Below are 12,185 nucleotides of genomic sequence, written 5' to 3' on the forward strand. Positions count from 1 at the left end.
CAATGAGAGTCAGCAGGGAGATGTGATGGGATTTAAATGCTGGTACAATATGCCGAGCTGCTTTCAGGAGCCGTAGTCACTGGGCAGGACTGGGATTGGGCAGGCAAGAGTCCACCAGCCAGGGCACTCACACACCAGTAACTAGGGTCTCGTTCCCTTCCTCTCTTTCAGGGGATGCTCCCAGGGAAGGGAAGGACACTCTGCTCTGCTCTCGGACTTGGACTTGGCTGTTAGAATGTCCACCATGACGCTTGCCACCCAGCATTAAATAAACATTAGCCCTGGGGCGCCTGGGTGGCTCAGTCGTTAAGCGTCTGCCTTCGGCTCAGGTCATGAGCCCAGGGTCCTGGGATCGAGCCCCGCATCGGGCTCGCTGCTCGGCGGAAAGCCTGCTTCTCCCTCTCCCACTCCCCCTGCTGTGTTCCTTCACTCACTGCCTCTCCCTGCCAAATATACAAATAAAATCTTTAAAATAAACAAACAAACAAACAAACAAACATTAGCCCTACAGGTTGAGCAGGGCTGGAGCTTGGAGCTGGTTGTAGAACAGGATTTTTATGAGCATTCTCAATTTTCAGTGAATTCATTTTTTGTTTGATTGTTAATTCACTCATAAATCTCCTTCTTCCTTCCTTCATTCACCCAGCAAACATTGGTGAGGTGTATTATTAATGCTGCACCCAGATCCCTTCTTACTGCTTGTGTGCCCTCCTCGCCCTCCTTAGGTGGGCCTTCCCTTCCCACGGCCCACACCTGTGACTCTTGCCAGGCCTGCCCTCCCCATTGCCAGAGTGCCCTTAACCAGTGACTGCAGAGTTCAGGAGTCAGCAAGCCCCAGAACCTGACCCTAATCAAGAAAACCGTGGATGCAACTTATATTCTAGCAGCCCCGCGGGATCAGACTGAAGCTGCCTGGGAGGGATTTTGTCTGAAATCACATTTCTGCCCAGGAGGCTGGAGCTAGGATGAAGCAAGTGACATAGTGGGGCACAGATTTTAAGGGGACACTCACCCTGAGGTCTGTGCACCAACCTCCACGTTTTTGCATCCTGGGGGCCTCCCTCAGCTCCCCCCGCCCTTGCCCTGCTTGCTGGCCCTCCTCCTCTTCCGGTCTGCATCCCCTACTCCTTTACGGACTTCCCGGGGAGCATTTCTATGATACCCACGTGTCTGCACATCTTCCTCTCAGGGTCTGTTTCTGGAAGCCTGACCAAAGTCGACTAAGGGCTATGTGCCGGAAATTGTCCCATACGCACAAAAAGGCATGTGATTTCGTCTCTGCCCTGGCAGAGCTCACCTTCTGGGGGCACCACATGGCGCAAGGCTCCCTCTCCGCAAAGAACCGTGCCGCCTCTGGGCGTAGTCCTGAGGAAGGGAGAAGCTCAGCCCAAGCGCTCCGTTTACCGGCTTCAACTGCCTTGTCACTTAAAGCTGCCCCAGCCTGCTGCTTTGAGGAGGATCACAGCATATGAAAAATTAAAACACTTTTTAAAAATAATTGGCTTTGTACAGTCAATTGCTGCAGACATCCATGGATTTGCATGCTTTAAAGGCAAAGAGGTTTGTTCTTAATGAAATTATCTTGCAGTATTTGGATTTGAGGTTGAGCACAATCCCAGCTGCAGGGGGCACATGTGCGTCTTGTCCCCAGAGGGCCTTCGTATAGAGATAGGGCACGAGGCTAAGGTGTTCTGAGGCCTCCATGCAGAGGAACCATGGAGTCAGGAAAGGGATTCCAGTCTTGGGGTAAGCCTCAGGGAACCCCCCAAATTCACCCTTGTAGTGGGTGGAATGGTGTCCCCCAAATCCTTGTCTACCTGGAACCTGAGAAGCAAGTCAAAACCACGGACTGGGCATCAAGAAATCGCACAAAGTGACAACTGACTCGCAAGCCGGATGGGGTCCCTGCCAGTCTCTCACTAAATCTTTATGATGAGGCAGAAAAAAAGGGACATAAAGTTCCCACCCATGTGGGGAACTAAGATGGGCCTTCAAATTAAGGCCCAAGTCTGTGAGGAACTGACACTAATTTGAGGATACTAGCGCAGGGAACTGGGTAAAGCCTACCCAGGCTTAGGTGCAAGACGTACCCTCCTTTCAGTCGAGGTAAGAGAGAGAGAGCCAGGTATGGCGTGCCACAGAGAAGAGCTTCTCCAACTGGGGGATCCTGTTAAAATGCAGATTCTGATGCAGCAGGTCTGGGGTGAGGCTGAGGTTCTGCATCTCCAAGGAGCTTCCTGGTGACGCTGATGCAGCCGGACCACGCCTGGATAACAAGGCTTGAGGCTGTCTTAGAACGAGGCGCTGGGCCTGGGAGGAAGACCCAATCACCCCTGAGGGGCTGCTCACCAGGGAAGGCCTGCTGGACGCCAGCAGCTGAATTGAAGTTGTGGTCCACTATTTCGTATTTACTGTCCACAATATCAGCTGGCTCTTCGTGCAGGAGAATGCTACCGTCCTGCCGCATGACTTGCTCTGGCCAGGGTGCTGTGGGTGATCAAGGCTTTCAGAGCATCACATGCTCCCTTGTCCCTCCGCCGTGCGGTTGGCTGTGCGGGTTACTGATCCCAGACCCACGCGGTTCTACTCTGCTCTTCAGTGCTTGCTCTTTAGTGAATGGTTCCCTTTGGTTCCGCCATTTACTACGGATTGAATGTTTGTGTCCTCGCCCAAATTCCTATGTTGAAACCTTAACCCCCAATGTGATGAAACTGGGAGGTGGGGGGGGGGTCTTTGGGAGGTAACTAGGGTTAGATTAGGTTCTGAGAGTGGGGCCTCCTTATAAAAACAGGAAGAGAAACAAGATCTGGCTTTCTCTGCCATGTGAGGACACAGCAAGGAGGTGGCCCTTGCCAAGAACCAAACCACACTGGCACCCTGTTGATCTCAGCCTTCCAGCCTCCAGAACTGCGAGAAGTACAATTCTGGGGTCTGAGCCACCTGGTCCAGGGCATTGGGTGATCGCAGCCCTGGCTAAGCCAACAGCAGTGAGCACTGGGGGAGGCTACAAGGCCGGAGAAGGGGAAAAGCCTTCTCCTTGTGCCTGTTTGCCTGCTGATCTGTCTGCTGCCACAGCAGCAGCCCTTGGTCCTGCACCAGCCGCTGCTCCCAGTTTCCAGGTGTTCTAGCCCTCCCAGAGCCAGGCTCGTTGCGCCCGTGGTGAGGCGCCAGCCGGCGCCAGCTGGGTCCACTCTCTGCGGTTCCACACACCAGCTCTGTGCTCTTGGCTTCAGAGTAAGCCTTCCGTTTGGTCCCCCAGACCCAGGGTGGTCTTTGCTGCCTGCAGGGCTCTCTGCAAAACCTCCTGGTTCCCTTTGACTTGTCAGTCCTCCAGCACTCATGAGGAGAACTCCCTGTATTAAATTCTCCCTGTTAGGGGACACCTGGGTGGCTCAGTCGGTTACGCATCTGCTTTCAGCTCAGGTCATGATCTCGGAGTCCTGAGATTGAGCCCCACGTCGGGCTCCCTGCTCCACGGGGAGCCTTCTTCTCCCTCTCCTCCCCACCTGTGCTCTCTGTCACTCTCTCGGTCTCTCTTTCTTAATAAATAATTTTAAAAAATTTCCCTGTTCAAACAACAGAGCTGTTTCTGTCTCCCCGACCATGATGTCCCAGATGGGAGCTGCTCTGGGAGACTCGATCCGGCAATGATGATGTGGCAGAGCCTCGGCCAACCTCCACTAGACACATGGTCCGAGCGAGAAATAAACCTGGGTGCTGCAGCCCATCAAGATTTCTGGGGTCATTCTTTTAAGCAGCACAGTCTAGCCTATCCTGACTAACACAGAAGCCGTGAAGTCACATCGTCCTCCGGCTGGGCTCCTAGGGAAGGATTCTCTCATAGCGCTGGTGGGCAGAGAACTGCACCCACAGCAAACTACACACTCTGCCAATTTTACAAATGCCCCAAAGTCTGTGCAGATCGTGCTGTGTTTGAAACTCAGTCAAAGAGAAAAGCCTGGAGTCTAAGCGTGAATATTTTTATTATATAAAAAGTTTTAGAAACAAATAAGGAAGAGACAAACACCCCTGTGGAAAAAGGACCTAAGGTACATATGGGAAAATGCTCAATTTTACCACTAATGAATCAAAATTTCCAGTATGTAATCAAAAACTGCCAATCAGTCAAAAATTCAAGTATGTAATGCCATCATTCTAAGTTGAATGGTGCCCCCCTTGCAACCCTGCAAGAGAAGGTATACCGAAACCCTAACCCCCGGGACTTTATTTTTTATTTTTTTTTAAAGATTTTATTTATTTATTTGAGAGAGAGAGAGAGAGAGAGAAACAGCATGAGAGGGGAGAGGGTCAGAGGGAGAAGCAGGGTCCCCGCTGAGTCGGGAGCCCGATGCGGGACTCGATCCCAGGACTCCGGGATCATGATCTAAGCCGAAGGCAGTCGCTTAACCAACTGAGCCACCCAGGCACCCCCCAGGACTTTAGAATATGATCTTATTTGCAAATAGTGTCATTGCAGATGTCATTATCTAAGATGAGGTCTTACTGCTCTAGGATGGGTCCCTGATCCACTATGACTGGTGTCCGTGTAATAAGACGACCATGTGAAGACAGAGACCCAGGGAGAAAGTCGTGTGATGATGAGGGTAGAGACTGGAGTTAGGCCGTGCAAGCCGAGGAACATAGAGGACTACCAGAAGCCAGGAAGAGGAGGAAGGATCCCTCTGCAGTTTTCAGAGGGAGGACAGTCCTGCCAACACCTTGATTTGGGGCATTAGCCTTCAGAACTGTGACACCATAAGTTTCTATTCTCAGCCGTACCATTTGAGGTACTTCGTAAGAACAGCCCTAGGAAACTGATAAAACCATTTGTTATTTTTCTTATTGGAAAAGAATCAATTACCCGGGGCTTGGCAGAATGTTGATGAGGGGTGAGGCGCAGGCATTCTTACGCATGGCTGTTGGGAGACCAGACTTGTCCAGTTACTTTTGATGAGTCAGTTGGCAAAATGTATCAATAGCAGCCTTAAAAATATTTGTATGCCTTTTGAACGTGGCAGTTATAGTTCTACAAATTTATCTGAAGAACCGAGAAGACACAAAGATGATTACAGCTATGTTGATAATAGCTGTAATTATCAAGGAAATCATATCCAGGCAAGTTAAAATAATCGTGTGTACAACAATGGGGGATTGCTGAAATAACTCATTGCATATTCTATGCAGTCATTAAGAATGAGAATGTAGATTTATATGTAGCTTCCTAAAAAGGGATATATAACATATCATTGGAATGATAGACAAATTTAAATGATAAAACACATATGTAAGATGATCCTGATTTTTGTAGGAAATGATGTATATATTTTCACATATATACATATGCAGAGAAAAATGTCTGCAGGGTTTGGTAAAGTCCTTGGCAATTGGTAGACACCGTATAAACATCTATTGAATAAATTAATGAATAATTAAATGAATAAAAGTTATAAACCAAAATGTTAACATTAGTCTTCTGTAGGTGGTGAAATTATGGGTGATGTTTTTTAAAACTGTTTTTGTTTTTGAATTATAACTATTTTCTCATTTTTATACAATAAGCATGCCTTATAACTATAATAAGGGGGGAAAAACATCCTGGTTTTCTTTTTTTTTTTTTTAAAGATTTTATATATTTATTTGAAAGAGAGAGACACAGCGAGAGAAGGAACACCAGCAGGGAGAGTGGGAGAGGGAGAAGCAGGCTTCCCGCCGAGCAAGGAGCCCGATGTGGGGCTCTATCCCAGGACCCTGGGATCATGACCCGAGCCGAAGGCAGATGCCCAACGACTGAGCCACCCAGGCGCCCCAACACCCTGGTTTTCTATTTCAGTTCTGCCATCAACTTATTTGCTGATCTGGACCCCTACAACCCCAGCACTGCCCTCCTGCCTCAGTCCCCAGAAAAAGTGAGGGGCTGGTGAGATGACCCCCAGAACCTTCCCCAGTGGCCTGGTGGAAGAGGGGAGGCATGGAAGTCTCTACAGAAGAGGAAAACGGGAATGAAATAGAACCAAGAACAGTAAAGCTTCTGCACAAGTCCAATGTAAGCAGGTAGGTGAGGGAGCCACCGGCCATAAATCCTGCCAGAACCTCAGAGGCCTGCAGGAAGCCCAGGCAGAGCTTGCTCAAACCCTGTCGGGTTCACTGGGCCTGAAGCCACATCTCATCTGAATCCTGGTTTATAAAAAGCCAGCAAAGAAACAAAGCAAACCACACCAGCAAAGAAGGAACTAAAAGTTACATGTATAAATGTTAGCTTAGAAGACCCCCAAGGCTGTAAAACTCCAAGGCTCCATGTAGCCACTTTGGAAACAATCTAGCAGCTCTTGGAAAGGTTTAACACAGAGCTATCATAGGACCCAGAAATTCTACTCCTGAAAGAAATGAAAACTTATGTCCACACAAAAGCCTGTACATGAATGCTCAAAGCAGCGTTGTTCATGATAGCCAAGAGTGGAAACAACCCAAATGTACCTCAAATGACGCATGGACAAACAAAGTGCAGTGTAGCCACACCGTGGAATATTATTTGGCCGTGAAGTGGAATGGAGAACTAATACTTGCTATCACCTGGAGGAACCTTGAAAACGTTATGCTAAGTGAAAGAAGCCAGCGTACAGCTCTTGATCTTGGGCTTCTGAGTTTGAGCCCCACGTTGAGTGAAGAGATTACTTAAAACTAAAATCTTTTTTAAAAGATAAATATGGCATTAATAATTAATTTTATATTTATATGGAGTTTACTGAGGACAAACCATGCTTAGCACATTATATGCATTATCTCACTGAAGTCTCAAAACAACCACAAAAATAGGAAGAGTCAAATAACGTAATACTTGAAATACATCAACCTCAGGTAATTATTTATTAACCATGGGTATTAATTTCATAGGGCTGCTTAATAGCTTACCACAAACTGGGGTGGCTTAGAACAACAGAAATTGAGTCTTGCACAGTTTTGGAGATCAGAATTCACAAATGTGCTGGAGCCTGAGCCCCAAGTTACAAGTCCATGATTTTGAGATATTTGTGTCAGTTATCTTGATGATCATGCCCACCATCAACAGCGCCTAGTGCATGCTCAATAAGAAGGTGTTGCTGGATAAGTTAATATTGAAAATGGATCAGCTATCCCTGAGATTCCTCGGCCAACGACCATTTCTGCCCATGGTCAGGTCTTCCTGGCCCCATCACCTACAAGGAAAGAGGAATGACCTTGGCTTATTCTGACATTGTTCAGAAACAATGCCGCAAATCCTTCTCCATGTGACCAGCAGAGGCCCCCACAGTTTCCCTGAGCCACCCTGCCCAACCTCCTCACAGCTGGGTAAAAACTCCTCATTTCCTACAACTCCAAAATCAGAACGATGTGATTCTGAGACGTAACTGCAATCTCCTTCTTGCTACAGTGCCTTTTAATTAGGCATAAAAAGCCCTGGAGATCATCCTGCTCCCTTGTAATGGTGTGTTCTGGAAAATTACTGCCATTGGATTAAATTAAAGAAAGGTTATTCAGCTGCTTTGTTAGGCATATTTCAGTGGGGTTGGGGTCCCATCAGGACTGGTGTTGCTGGTACTTTTAGTTACAGAGCAAGGCATGAACACACGTCCTTCTGGAAGATGATTGACGAGACAAACCAGTTCTTATGGAAGAGCTAGAATATGAGAGGCTGAGAAATCATGCCTGCAACTGGAGTATGAAAATTTTCACCATCGGAGGTGGAGGAAGACGTACCTGACGTTAGTTAGTTAGAGAAAATACTATCGTGTGCTGAGTTGCTCCCGCCACAAATTCCTATGTTGAAGTTCCAACCCCCAGCCCCTCAGACAAACCGTATTTGAGAATAGGTCTTTAAAGAGGTAATTAAGTTAAAAGGATGGGCCCTAATCCAATATGACTTGTGCCCTCGGAAGAAGAGGAAATTTGGCAAAGGGAAGACCATGTAGAGACAGAGGGAGAAGGTGGCCATCTGCAAACCCAGGAGAGAGGTCTCAGAAGAAATTAACCATGCCGGCATCTTGATCTCAGATTTCCAGCCTCCAGGACTCTGAGAGAATAAATTTCTGTTGTTTAAGCCCCCTGTGGTCCTCTGTTCGGGCAGCCCTAACAGACTAACACACTCATACCAGAGGAGTGTTTGGTGTGTATAACTGCGTTTGGTTCTCACTACACTTACTTGTTCAAGGTCTTATCAGTCGGCAAGTGGCAGAACCAGGATTTGAACCCAGGTCGATCTGATTCTGAGGCCTGCCACACATGACCAAGCTGCACAAACTGAGGCGAGGAGAAAAGACAGTCGCTGGCTTGCAGGAAGTTTAAAAGTTCCTTCCAACATAAATAGTTTGTGGCTTGGTACGCCATGGAGGCTCAGACATGTTTTTAGCAGGCTCTGGTGTCTATCATACTCTTAAAAGGGTGCCACTCTCCCTGAGGATTCTTTATGAAGTACAAACGCTTCTATCAATCTTCGAGAACCGTTAGAAAAGGTGCTGACCCCTCCTCTAGGAGGAATCTGAATCCGTACCTGCAAACTGCTGGCTCTCTTTTGCTTGTAGAATACAGTCAAAAGTGCTTAGCCCACCATTCCATGTCCTTCGTGATTCACTGCTGCCTGCCTTCTCTCCAGCTGTATTTCCGGCCACATGCTTGCTGAATCCAGCCATGCGGAACTTCCTCGCAGTTCGCTGAACAATTTGTAGTCTTCCCTGCCTTCCTGTCTTTGTCAGTGCTGTTCCTTCTGCCCAGAGTGTCCTTTCCACCTTGTCCAACAGGTGCCCCCCCACTCATCCTTCAAGTGTCACTCTTCAAATGTCCCCTCTTTCAGGAAACCTTTTTTTAAAAAATATTTTATTTATTTATTTGACAGAGAGAGACACAGCGAGAGAGGGAACACAAGCAGGGGGAGAGGGAGAGGGAGAGGGAGAAGCAGGTTTCCCGCTGAGCAGGGAGCCCGATGTGGGGCTCGATCCCAGGACCCCGGGATCATGACCTGAGCCAAAGACAGATGCTAACCGCCCGAGCCACCCAGGCGCCCCTTTCAGGAAACCTTCTTGACCTCCCCCTAGAAGAAGCAGGGGCTTCCTCCTCTGCACACCTGTTACCCTTTGTCCATTTCCTGTGTGGCACACACACCCTACAGTGACCCGTGCAATGAGTCACATCCTTATATAATCTCCTCCCCTTCCATTTGGGCAGAACCAGGGACTTGCTTCTAACTATGGTATAAGGCAAAAGTGATGGGATGCCACTCCCTTGATTAGGTTACTTTATATGACAGAGATGATGGAATGGCACTCTTAAGATTACTTTACATTATAGAAGACTCCATCTTAGCAGACTGGAGAGAGAGATGCCCTTGCTGGCTTTGAAGAAGTCAGCTGCCATGTGGGGACCACATGGCAAAAAAAACTGTGCCTGGTTTCCAGGATGAGAAAATGGCCCCCTAGCCAACAGCCAGCGAAAAGGTGGGACCTTCAGTCATACTGTCACAAGAAATGAACTCTGCTGTTGACTGAATGAGTTTGGAAGTGAATCCTTCCCTAGTCAAGCCTTCAAATGAGAACACAGCCCAGCCCTGCCAATACCTTGATTGCAGTCTTGTGAAATACTGAGCCAGAGGAACCAGCTAGCCCATGCCCAGACTCCTGACCCATGGAAACTATGAGGTAATAAATGTGTATTGTTGAAGCCACCAAGTTCATAGTAATTCATTATAGAGCAATATATAACTAATACACTCTATTATAACACAGAGCCAGCATGACTTGTCCCATGTTATTCCCAGCTAGATGGGAGCCATGAGAACAAGGACGAGAGGTCAACTCTTTCAGCTCCCACACAGTGCCTGACACACAGTAGGCACTCAAACCATGTTTGTTGAATGAATAAATGAATATGATCTTTAAGGTTCTACCCGGCTTTAAAAAAGATCACTACAATTCCAGGATGTTGAAACTCCATTTATTGTTACCTTCACAGAAGGTCAATGAGGATATCAAATTTCCAAGGCATAAAGAAGAATTCAGAGAGCAAGCATTCTTCTGTAACAGTTATAGATTCTTTGACACAATTTGCCAAGCGGTTGGGCACACCGGGCCCTGTAAATGTAATAATGATGTCTGCCAAGTGTCTTTGAAGATGGTCAAAGTCAAAGGCAAAATCACAAAACCTGATGAAAGGCAGCTAGGACCATTAGCTGCTATTTGAAACCCGGAGGCAAAGAGACATTATGAGCCTCAAACCAGTCAGAGGAAGAGTCATCAGTCAGGCAGGGAGCCAGGGACAGAATTGTAAATCTAAGTCTGCCTAGAACCCCAGAAAGCTCTTCCTGCTGCTCCCTCATCCTTGCCTTCGCCTCCCACCTCCTCCTCTGCCATAGAAACAAAAACACGGTTCTCAGAGATAGGAAGGCCTCCAGATCATTGCCTCCATGTCCCTCATTGTACAGAGAGGAAGGACTTGGCCAACAGTACACAGAAAGCCCCGGGAACAGCATTCTTTTTCAGAATCCCCTGAAGACTGAAGTTAAAAATAAACAAAACAGAACAAAAAGCCTCCTTGAGGATCAGTGAAGACATGAAGCAATTAACCAGAAATTTAGCCACCTCATTATTTTTTTTTCAAAGATTTTATTTATCTATTTGAGAGAGAGAGAATGGGAGACAGAGAGCACGAGAGGGAGGAGGGTCAGAGGGAGAAGCAGACTCCCCGCCGAGCAGGGAGCCCGATGTGGGACTCGATCCCGGGACTCCAGGATCATGACCTGAGCCGAAGGCAGTCGCTTAACCAACTGAGCCACCCAGGCGCCCGCCACCTCATTATTAAAAAAAAAAAAAAAAAAAAAAAAAAAAAAGTCTTACAGGATCCATACAGATAAGCAAAACAAAGAGTTATTTTCTCAAAGCAATTCCTTCTCTTTTCTTTTTTTAAGATTTATTCATTTTAGAGAGAGAGAGAGCGCTCACCAATGGGAGGGGCAGAGGGAAAGAGAATCTCCATGCTGAGCGCAGAGCCCGATGTGGGGCTCCATCTCAGGACCCTGAGATCACATCCTGAGCCAAAACCAAGACTCAGATGCCCAATTGACTGCGCCACCCAGGTGCCCCTCAAAGCAATTCTTATAGCAGCCCAGAGCTGCCCTGGTCCCAGGCACCATGCTATGTGCTTTACCTGCATTATTTCCATTAGCTTTCCAATCATTACTCTTTTATAGCCCTTTTTATAGTTCTTTTTTTTTAATAAATAAAGAAACTGAGGCTCAGAGAGATGACACAATTCCTCCAAGGTTACATAACCTGGAATTATTTCACCAAGTCTGCCTGCAGTACTGATAGCACTTTACTAAGATGCCAAAAAGCCTGGGAAGCGGAGGCTCAGAGAAGGGGATGCCAGCCGAGGAGCATTGCCTGGGAACCTAACATCAGAGCTCACCATTAGCATGTTTGAGGCTCACAACACAATAGCTCCTGACCGTCAGCTCCAGGAGGGCAGGAACCCTGGTGGTCTTGTTCCTGTTGAATGTCCAGAACGTTGCCTGGCAGAATGGAGGAGGAGCTAAGTAAAGTTGGAATGATGAATGAACGAACGGAGTGAATGCATGAATGGATGCCCCAGTTAACCATGCTGATGTGTATATGGTAAGGATGTGTCCTCTGGGGGCTTCTCTAATCTGAGCCAAGCTGATATGTGGAGTGAGTACCTGGGTATAACCAATATATATAATCCTCTGATTAGAGAAGCTCTTCTCTACGTAGCAATCGGATTACAACACAGCATGCCTGATAAGGTCACTTCCACGGCTCTGCCTCTTTCTAATCACAAATTGGCTCCCAGCAATTTATTATTGCCATCATTATCATTTGTTATTTCCCCCAAAGCTATATGAGAGAAGTCAGCATCAATCCCATCTGTCTTGATGCCAGGTGCAGAGAGGGCGCATTGTGGGTTCGCACGGGGGGGCGATTAACAGTACAGACTTTGGGGGAACCGCCTCAGAGCCCGGACACGGTTTTCTTAACTGTAAAGTCAGGTCATAGGATTATTGTGAGGATTACAGACGGGATGCCTGTACAGTGCTTAGCCCTTTCATTGCAAGCTCTCGGTACATTTTCCTTTTAGCTGCTAATGAGACCTTGAGAGAGGCACCACTCGCGCCCCGTGGGACAGTGGATAAGACAGCAACCTTC

This window comes from Callorhinus ursinus, unplaced genomic scaffold, assembly GCF_003265705.2.
Source record: "Callorhinus ursinus isolate GAN/ISIS: 27379988/994484 unplaced genomic scaffold, GSC_fseal_2.0 scaffold24, whole genome shotgun sequence".
NCBI lineage: Eukaryota > Metazoa > Chordata > Mammalia > Carnivora > Otariidae > Callorhinus > Callorhinus ursinus.